Below are 10,807 nucleotides of genomic sequence, written 5' to 3' on the forward strand. Positions count from 1 at the left end.
TGTCCGGCGCCTCAGGAGAGGAAGGCAGCAACTCGCTCACACTGTTTATAGTGGGGATGGGGAGCTGCTGACGTCAACTGAGGCGATAGTCGGACGGTGGAAGGAATACTTTGAGGAGCTCCTCAATCCCACCAATGCGCATTCCGAGGAGGAACCAGAGCTGGGAGGCCTGGGGATGGACTGTCCGATCTCGGGGGCAGAAGTTGCTGAGGTAGTCAAACAACTACACAGCGGCGGAGCCCCGGGGGCGGATGAGGTTCGTCCTGGGTATCTCAAGGCTATGGATGTTGTAGGGCTGTCATGGTTGACACGTCTCTACAACATTGCGTGGTCATCGGGGGCAGTTCCTAGGGAGTGGCAGACCGGGGTGGTGGTCCCCATCTTTAAGAAGGGTGACCTGAGGGTGTGTTCCAACTATAGGGGGATCACACTCCTCAGCCTCCCAGGAAAGGTCTACGCCAAGGTACTGGAGAGGAGGGTCCGATCGATAGTTGAATCTCAGATAGAGGAGGAGCAATGTGGTTTTCGTCCTGGCCGTGGAACTGTGGACCAGCTCTATACCCTTGCAAGGGTGATGGAGGGGGCATGGGAGTTTGCCCAACCAATCCACATGTGCTTTGTGGATTTGGAGAAGGCTTATGACCGTGTCCCCAGGGGCACCCTGTGGGGGACGCTCCAGGAGTATGGGGTGGGTGGCTTTCTGTTAAGGGCCATTCAGTCCCTTTACCAGAGGAGCGTGAGTTTTGTCCGCATAGCCGGTAGTAAGTCGGACCTGTTCCCAGTGAGGGTTGGACTCCGCCAGGGCTGCCCTTTGTCACCGGTTCTGTTCATCACTTTTATGGACAGAATTTCTAGACGCAGCCGTGGTGTGGAGTGTGTCGAGTTTGGTGGCAGGAGAATCTCGTCTCTGCTTTTTGCGGATGATGTGGTCCTCCTAGCTTCATCCAGCTCTGACCTTCAGCTCTTGCTGGGTAGGTTCGCGGCCGAATGTGAAGCGGCTGGGATGAGGATCAGCACCTCCAAATCTGAGACCATGGTTCTCGACCGGAAAAGGGTGGCTTGCCACCTCCGGGTCGGGGGAGAGGTCCTACCTCAAGTGGAGGAGTTTAAGTATCTCGGGGTCTTGTTCACGAGTGAGGGTAGGAGGGATCGGGAGATCGACAGGCGGATTGGTTCGGCGTCTGCAGTGATGCGGACGCTGAGCCGATCTGTCGTGGGGAAGAGGGAGCTGAGCCAGAAAGCCAGGCTCTCGATTTACCGGTCGATCTACGTCCCAATCCTCACCTATGGTCATGAGCTTTGGGTAATGACCGAAAGAACGAGATCGCGGATACAAGCGGCCGAAATGAGTTTCCTCCGTAGGGTGGCCGGGCTCAGCCTTAGAGATAGGGTGAGGAGCTCGGACATTCGGGAGGGACTCGGAGTAGAACCGCTGCTCCTCCGGATCGAAAGGAGCCAGTTGAGGTGGTTTGGGCATCTGGTCAGGATGCCTCCTGGACGCCTCCCCGGGGAGGTGTTTCGGGCATGTCCTGCCGGCAGAAGGCCCCCGGGTCGACCCAGGACACGTTGGAGAGGTTACATCTCCAATCTGGTCCGGGAACGCCTTGGGGTCCTGCCGGAGGAGCTGGTGGACAAGGCCGGGGAGAGGACGGCCTGGAGCTCCCTAATTGGGATGCTGCCCCCGCGACCCGGACCCGGATAAGCGGAGGAAGACGAAGACGAAGACAAAGATGAATAACTTTTGGGCAACAAAGGATTTACATGAGCTGATATTCGAGTGTGTTTGTTGTCGCAGGTTGCAGGTGAGTGAAGCGGAGGTGAGGACCCAAACACAGGGGAAGAAGAAGGCAGGAAGGTCTTTGAAGGTTTTAATGGGGAGCACACTGGACATGGAAACAATGAATTAACAAGACACGCAGAACTGAGAGGATTTAAATACATGAGGCCTGGGAGCTTGTGTGATTGTAAAACGAGAGGAAGGTGGGAGTTATCAGGAGACACAAGACCAGAGTGGGGAGACAGGACAGGGTGTGACAGGACTTCTTAATTTTCCTTTGCAGTCACATGATTATTGAGCTCACCAGGAAAACAATGGTATCATTATTGAGTAATTTACAACCAAAGTGCTACTAGTTCCCATTCACTTCATTTTTTAAGCTAGGCAAAAGCAAACAGACTGCTGCTGGAACAGGGGTCTCATTTATCAAACATTGCGTAGAATCCTCACTAAAACCGTACAGCAAAAAAAATGTACTTACGCCAAGTAAGTACACTTTAACAATTCTTCTTCCGGCTCTTGGAGAGTACAGACGCATTTATTTTCTCCTCTCCCTCCCCATCCCAAGGCTCTTTGTCCTGTCTTTGGGTGCACAGCACTTTCTGCATTTCTGGAAACTGGAAACTATTAAAAATGGATCTGGTCAGTTGGTCTCTCAACACAATTGACAAATTTTCTTCAACGATGAGAATGGGAGAAGGGGCTCCCGGATGCCCCTCTGGGATAGAGCCAGCTGGGTATATCATGGACTCCTGGAAACAGTGGAACATGATCTGCCTCTCTCAACTGTCTGTAGAGGATTCTGAAGATGTCTGGATATTCGTCGTTTTGGTGTTGGGATTCCTGCTGTTTGGCCTGAGCGGTTACCTGGCTTACCGGAAAATTAACAAGCTTTTGAGGAATACTGGCTCAATCCCGGAGCTCGGGGATGGAATGCATCGCACCGTGAACACACAAACTCATATAATTGTTGAGATGAGTCGTAAGCTTGGAACTTTGGCTGAGATTTAGGCTCTGGCACAGAAGGTGGATTCCATCAAGGAGAGAGTTGACGGATCAGCACGGATTGGGATCGATTAATTACACCGTTATTGGATCTAGAGGTGTTGAAGACCAACAGAACTCTAAGGCAGAGAGGAAATTATCTCTGTCTGTACCCAAAACAAGTTCTTATCTGAATCTGGTGCCCTTGAGCCTGTGAGGCTGAAGTGAAAACTCCCCATTTAGAAGAAATGTGGAATGCTGCTGTCGCTATGGAAACTCTTTCTCCCTATCCCAGCCTGGGCGGGACTGTGACCGGTGAAGGCCGTGGAACCGTGTCTAGGAGTCAATGTGCCCTCTAACCCATTAATCGCCCTCCCCTGTCCAAACAGAGGTGATGGGCGCTGCTCCATGCGGCTGCACGCACTGAAGTGAGGAGAGTCCCAACCCTACCTCCCCACCTAGTGGACACTTATGTTGTGTAATGTCTAAAGTCTGTGTGCATATCTGTCTGAGGTGTTTTTTTTTGCATAGCAGAGCTGCCCTCTCTGTGGAGGGTAATTCTGAAGTGCCTTGTTTTCCCTCCCCCTGACTCTATCCTCATATAAACCCTCTTGATCTATTACGGTAGCGTGACTCGGGTTGTGAATGGCCATATTCACCCATTCTTGTCATGTGTCTATGTCTGTATGTCTGATCTCAGAATTGTGTGTACTGAAACCCTAATTTCCCTCTGGGATTAATAAAGTATTTTTGAATTTGAATTGAAGTGAATTTGAAAGTAGGCTTGTGATCTATCAAACATGGAATACGCACAGCTGCACGCAATCTCCGCTTCATAAATCGGAGACTAATGAGAATGTTTCTCAGCTGCATTTTAGTCACATCCTGCCCTCACCACACCCACTTACTGCCATAAATAGTTACTGCAAAGTGCCTCGAGAATCTCATGCATATACATAAGCCAGCTTGTTGCAGCGCTCCACTAATGACGATGGCGACCGTAGATCAAGGCAGATCAAGGAAGCGCAATTTCACAGAAGCAGAAATTGAGGTACTTGTGGGTGAGGTGGAGAAATGAAAGGAAGTGCTTTTGCAAAACAAATATGAGAAAATCCACGGAGTGGCACAGCGTTGCTGAAGCCGTTAATGCTGAATTCTTCTGAGAGATCTGTGGCGGATATAAAAAAAAAGGTCCAATCGGGATTTGATCCCCAGACTCCCAGGTGAAAGTCGCACGCTCTAACCAGTCACCCAAATGGAGATCTCCCTTGTCCAAGTCGCCAGGGCACATGATCAATCGGGTCACAGTGACAGGACGCTTACATTGTCACAGACGCATGACATTCTGTCTCAATCTCTCCCCCTGCTGATATTCTGCATTCCGTATTCTGTGTTTCAGGCTGTGTGTGTGTGTGTGCGTGCGCGCATGTGTGAGTGTGCGCGCGCGTGTGTGTGCGCGTACGTGTATGTGCACGCGCGCGTGTGTGTGGGGGGTCGTGTTCTGTGTGAAAACAAAGCAGTACAAGTGATAATGCTGCTGGAATGCCAACACATTCTCACTCCCAGCGCGTCAAAAAAAAAAACGCTTGGTCGGCCACCCTCCGCGTCAGACCCCTGATGCCAAAAGTGCCCTTTTTTGTCACTTATGTGCGAAAAGGGGTTTTTCCCTTTTCTGACTTCAGATCCCAATGCAGCGTAAAACTAACATGATGGGATGTCCGCAGCCAGGGCACCAAGCAAGCTCATTGTACCTCACCCTAACCTTATCCTCTTATTTAACCTTCCCCTCACTCCTATGCTAACCTTAACCATCTTGCTAGCGAACACATTAGTGATGTGTCGGTCGCTCTAAAAGCCGGCTCTATAAAGTGAACGGTGAGAGCCGCCTCGTCATTGGTCAGGTTTGGACCGAGGCAACGCGAGGGGGAGGTTTCAACTACCAAGGTGGAGGTTAAAAGTAGAGGGTATTAGTAACCTCCCCATTGCCAGATGGTATGTTCTAACATTCCCCTTGGGCGGCAAATATGAAAATTCACCGTCAGAATGCATGGGAAACAAACGCTTGATCACAGTGAGAGTAACTTTTTAGGTAGCAAGAGGGTTAAATGGTAACTGGCCCGTATTTGATATAGCGCCTTCTAGAGTCCTGGAACCCCCCAAGGCGCTTTACAACACAATCAGTCATTCAACCATTCACGCACACATTCACACACTAGTGGGGATGAGCTACGATGTAGCCACAGCTGCCCTGGGGCGCACTGACAGAGGCAAAGCTGCCGAGCACTGGCGCCACCGGTCCCTCCGACCACCACCAGCAGGAAACGTGGATTAAGTGTCTTGCCCAAGAACACAACAACAGTGACAGACTGAGTGGGGCTCAAACCTGCAACCTTCCGATTACGGGGCGAGCACTTAACTTCTGTGCCACCGTCGCCCGGTTAAGGTTAGAATGAGGGTGAGGGGAAGGTTGTAAATAGCAAAACATTAAGGTTTAGGTGTGGTTAAATGAGCTGGTTCGGTGCCGCTTCAGCGGACATCCCATCGTGTCAGTTTTACGCTGCTTTAGGATCTGCAGTCAGAAAAGGGAAAAAACCATTTTTGCACATAAGTGACGAAAAAGGGCACTTTTGGCGTCAAGGGTGTGACGCGTTGGGTGGCTGACCAAGCATTTGTTTTTGACGCGCTGGGAGTGAGAATGTGTTGGAAATTCATAATTTTATCCTTCTCAGCAGCAGCACTGCAGGTGCTCTCCATGTCCAAAATGTGCATAAGCCAGGTCCTTAGTCAACTTAAAGTTGCACACATTTTTCCGCTAATTTTTCTTTCATAAATCCCAAAGTTTGCGTGGAAAGTTGCTTACGCAGTTTTCTGACCCCGTTTTGTGCGTAAGCAAGCTTGATAAATGAGGCCCCTGGAGAATTACTGCACTGGTTACAAAATGCTTTTTTCTCACTTATCTAACTCTGGAGAATATGGAAATGGTCAAATTTTCATGAAAAGTGTTTTTCTCAGTTGTACATTATTAAGATAGACTTTAAAAGTCTTATTCTGAGTCCTAGATTAATGTAATATCTGGCACGACATACTGTTGATAAGAAACATAGCTTTGGGAAAAAATGTTATTTGATCACTTTTGGGGGGAAATATTATACTTTAAGTGGGGAAAATATGTTAGATTTTTATCGTTGTTACATATTAAGTATAGAATAAAGTAAGAATAAAGTAAAACCAAATCAACTAGTTAGCAACTAATTAGGAAATTGTGTGATTTAAGCAGACTTGAAAAGGTACCATTACACATTCTGATAGCCAGCATCTGAGTAATGTGCAGGAAATTGATATTGGTCATCATTGGTAGTCAAACTATTGCTTGCAGACTAAAGCATAATCCCTTCACTTATTTCAGGATCTGGAAGTGGTCCCTCCTAAAAGGTTCAGGCTTTCAGAATCTGTCTGTGAAGCATCAGGTATTGTTCAAACCAGTATTATTACACACAACCCCCAAGGTTGTAGAAATGGGATGTGACAAAGCGGGTTTTGCTGTCATTACTCCATTTACATTAAACCAGTATGCTTAAAATAAGCTAGTGACCTTTTTTACATTTTGTATTGTTAATATGCCTTTAAGAAGCACAATCTGTTTCCTTCCTTTCTAGTGGAGGCTGAGAACAGGCCAGAACGGGAAACAGGGAACAGAGTTACCTGTTGTGGGCTTTTCTACTTTCACAGTTTCTGCCTTCTCCAAATTTTATTTTAATATCTATTGTGTTTACTTTTGATTAGGAGAATTCTCTGACGGACACCTTTGAGGCAGCAAGGTGGTGTGGCACCAGATCCTTCAAAGGAAAACTTTCCCTTCCCCATGTCATCTCCATGGACAAGGAAGCTTCCTTGAGGACAGTACAGATGTTAGACATGTGTGATGGCCTGGATGATGATGATGAGGAGCTTAAAGATGTGAGGGAACCGTTCCTGTTCACTTTTAATTTGCAGGAAGACCACAAGGAGTTCTGTGTTGAGGAAGATGCAGGTGTTAGCAGGATTTGACACCCCATAAAATCTTTTTCCCTGCAGGAATGTGTTTAGAGTGATTGTATCTGAGTGTTTGAGTATTCATTTTTGTGTTCAGTTTTCCTCAGTAAGTTTTTTTAGAGGATTTTTTAAATTTTTGTGTGCTTTTTGGTTCTTTTGTTTGTATTTTCTAAACCTGTGTTCTACTGTTGGCTTTTGTTTGCATGATTAAATTTACCTTTTTAAACATTAAGTCTGCATCCTTGGGTCCGCTGTCACCACCTCACCTCAAACCCTGGCATGTTATTTTTTATTTTTTTAACCGTGTCCTGTCTGGCTGTGAAGCAAGCAGAATTGATGTCTGAATGATGGTAACAAGCCTTACAGATTTACTCTCAGGTGGAGCATCAAAGCGTCTGCTTTTAATGTCACGCCTGATACTTAAAACTTTATTGGTACTGTTGGTGAATGCTTTGTAATTCCGACCAGACACGGAGACAGAAGTGAAAGAGAAAGGAAAAGAAAAGGTGGGGAGGGGGGGTGTCCCACAAAAATAAACAATGAACAAGAGTCTGCTTCTGGACCTGCAGAAAAAAAACAAAAAAAAAAAGCAAAAGGACAAAAATAAGGGACACAACAACAATACAACAAGATCTAGCTATCACTACGTCAACTTGATGAAAAAATATATAATCAACATTGCTTAACTGAAGAATCACGATAACAAATCACAGTGCATTAAGTGCCCACAATAGTCTTAAGACCTGTGTTTAACGTGCCCAAGCCCATACTTTTGAGAGCACCATGTGAGCACCTGTGTGTGTACACGCGCTTGTTTATGTAAGGTTTCTCTATAGGAGCGTCCAACAGAGAGTGTGAGGGACCACAGATACGCCCCCCAAAGATGCGCAGGAGACGGGGGAGCTCCAAGTCCCAGAGATCCAGGCGCTGCCCCAGAACACAAGGACCCCAAGGAGACTGCAACCAGAAAGGCCCCCGTCCCCCTCGAGAGGCATAGAGGATCGCCCCTTTGGGCCACAACCAGCAGCCGGCAGAGTCCCGGGAGACATCAGCGGCAAGCCCACAGGCCCGCCCGCAGCCTCCCACCCCGTAGCCGGCCGAGCCCGGGACCCAGCGACCCGGGACCCAGCGACCCGGGACCCAGGGGGGACCACCCCCGCCGGGGACCCAGCAGAGCCCAGGGACCCAGACCCCACCAGGCAGCCACCGGGATCTATCAGGCAGATGCCAAAATCTTAAACCCCCAGACCCGGTTGCCACGAAAACCCAGGCAGACCAAGGCACAACCCCTCACACCAGGTGTGGCAGGAGGAGGGAGGACGAAGATCTATATCATCAAGAGAAGTTCCAGGAGAGGGGAGGAGTCAAAGGCCGCACCTGACATATACAGTCATACACAAACACAGTCACACACTCCCTCCCTCATGCTCACACATGCACATACAACCAAAGACTTACAAAAATGCACGCCGGACACCCACTCCCCATACACACCCTATTCACTCTGGTCCCAGTACTGCTGCACATTGGGTACAACCATCACCGGTAACCAGAGTTTTACCCTTTCTGCTGGGGGTGCTGATGAGCAGGCTCCCCCGCCCAATGCCAAGCACAGCAACCTACCACCCCAGACCCCAACCAGACGGCCAGATCTCCCTCCTAGCCTCCAGCCCCAGGAAGCCAAGCAACAACAGAGGTGGCTAAGACCCCTGGTCTCCCTCCGCCTGCTCCAATATAGTGTTGTGAGATCATGAGGTGTATTCCATGGCTGTGGTGAGTGGGCAGTGCGGGCATCATCCGGCCTATGCCAGCTGATGCCACCGCACCACCCCACTTACACCCTCAGCCATCAGTGTCTAAGTGCGGTTTAAAATTGGAAGTGGGCACCGGCACCCAGGAGGAGGCTGAGATATCCCCCTGCCAAATGCCGTTGAATGTGCTCACTCCCAAGGCCCTAAGTGTGTGTTTGTGTGGAATGTCGTCAGTGGAAGTGTATAAGGTGCAAATAAAATTGGGGGGCAGGTTGCCACAGGAATGCGGAAATGGGGTCCATACCCGCACTCCCTGACTTGCCCACCCCCCAAGGTCCTATGTGTATGTTTGTGTGATGATGTGAGGGAGCAGGAGGAGAGAAATATGCGGGGATGGGGAGGAATGGCTGGTTGGGCTTAGCCCTCCAGGGAGCCAGCTCCCCTACTGGCCCCAATAGGCACCTCCGTTGTCAAACTGCCACCCAGGCATGGAGACCCCAGCCCATCCTGCCAGGGCCCAAAGCAGCAGCATTACAGAGCCCTACGGAGTCCGAGGGCACCATCCCAGCCCCACCCCAGCAGAATATCTATGCCCATCCCTGCATTTGCACAACTTCCAGAATATATAAGACATGGGACATCCAGGTAAGGTTGGGTCCTCCTCCTCCTGGACCTCCCCCTCCGCTGTGATGGAACGGCAGAGGAGCCAAGGTCTACCTGAGGCCCCTGAACCCGGGCCAGGCACTGCTGCGTGTTCCTGCCTTCTTCCCAGCAGCATACATGTCAGGACCCGACCCCCAAGAACCCGCCCAGATCCCCACACGGGGCCGGCCACCCCCAAACCCCAAGCCCCCAGGCCCCCACCCAGACCCGCCCAGGGGCATTGCAGCTGCCAGGCAGTGACCCATGGCCGCCGCCAAGACCCCCAAGGCGCCCCACTCACAACCGCCAGTAGTCCACCCCCCGAGGCAACCCAAGCACCTCCAGAGGGGGGCAACTTCCCCCCAGTCCCAGACACCCCCAGTGAACCCACCTCCAGGGAACATCCGGATACTCCAAACTCAGACCCCCCACCCACCCACCCAGGTCAACATCAACGGCCCCCCACCCTCGCTATGTGATGGAACTGATCAAAGGAGCCCAGAGAGATTGATTTGAAGTAGAAGCAGAGGCTAAATCAAGTGTAATATGATCTGACAAAAGATTTCTATACTGGTTAATGCAGAGAGTTTCTCTATTTTTCCAATTCAAGAGGATAGTTTTCTTAGCGATGCATATGGCAGTCAGAACTCATAAATATAATGAGAAGGTGTAAACGTGAATATTTTATTAAAAAGTTAGAGCACAATAGAAACAACATAAAAGGCATCTGGAAAGTATTAAATGGCGTAATTAGGAAAGAGACAGGGAATAATAACTATCCACAACATTTTATAGAGAGAAAAAATAATATTACAAACATGAATGAAGCAGTGGATGAATTCAACAAATATTTTGTAAGCATAGGATGTAAATTGGAGGAAAAAATAATAGTTGATGAGATACAAACGGATGCCACAGAGTATGTTGAAAGAAATAAAAATTCTGGTTTTTTAAGAGTAGTTGATGAGAAGGAGATTTATGAGATAGTTAGAAATATGAAGAATAAAACCAGTACAGACTGGAACGATATTGATATGAAAACACTGAAATGTGTGATTGAGGGCATTGTAAAACCATTAACACACATTTGTAATCTTTCTTTTCAAAAGGGGTTTTTTCCGAATAACATGAAAGTTGCAAGGGTAATTCCTATTTACAAGACAGGAGATAAGCATCAATTTAGAAATTATAGACCTGTGTCAATACTATCACAATTTTCCAAAATATTAGAAAAGCTGTTTGTTAAAAGATTCGATAATTTTGTTGATCAATGTGAGTTGCTGACGGAATGCCAGTATGGCTTCAGGAATGATAGGTCGACAGTCCAGGCACTGATTGATCTTAACGAGGAAATAACAGAATGCATTGACAAAAAGAAGCATGCAATAGGGTTGTTTTTAGATCTGAAGAAAGCTTTCGATACAGTAAACCATGATGTATTGATGAGAAAAATGGAAAAATATGGTTTCAGGGGTATAGTATTGGACTGGATAAAAAGTTATTTATCAAATAGACAACAATATGTGCAAATAAATCAACATAAATCAGGACTAAGAGAGATACAATGTGGGGTACCTCAAGGATCAGTCTTAGGACCTAAACTATTCATAATGTACATAAA

The sequence above is a fragment of the Nothobranchius furzeri genome, chromosome 4, assembly GCF_043380555.1.
Source record: "Nothobranchius furzeri strain GRZ-AD chromosome 4, NfurGRZ-RIMD1, whole genome shotgun sequence".
Lineage (NCBI taxonomy): Eukaryota > Metazoa > Chordata > Actinopteri > Cyprinodontiformes > Nothobranchiidae > Nothobranchius > Nothobranchius furzeri.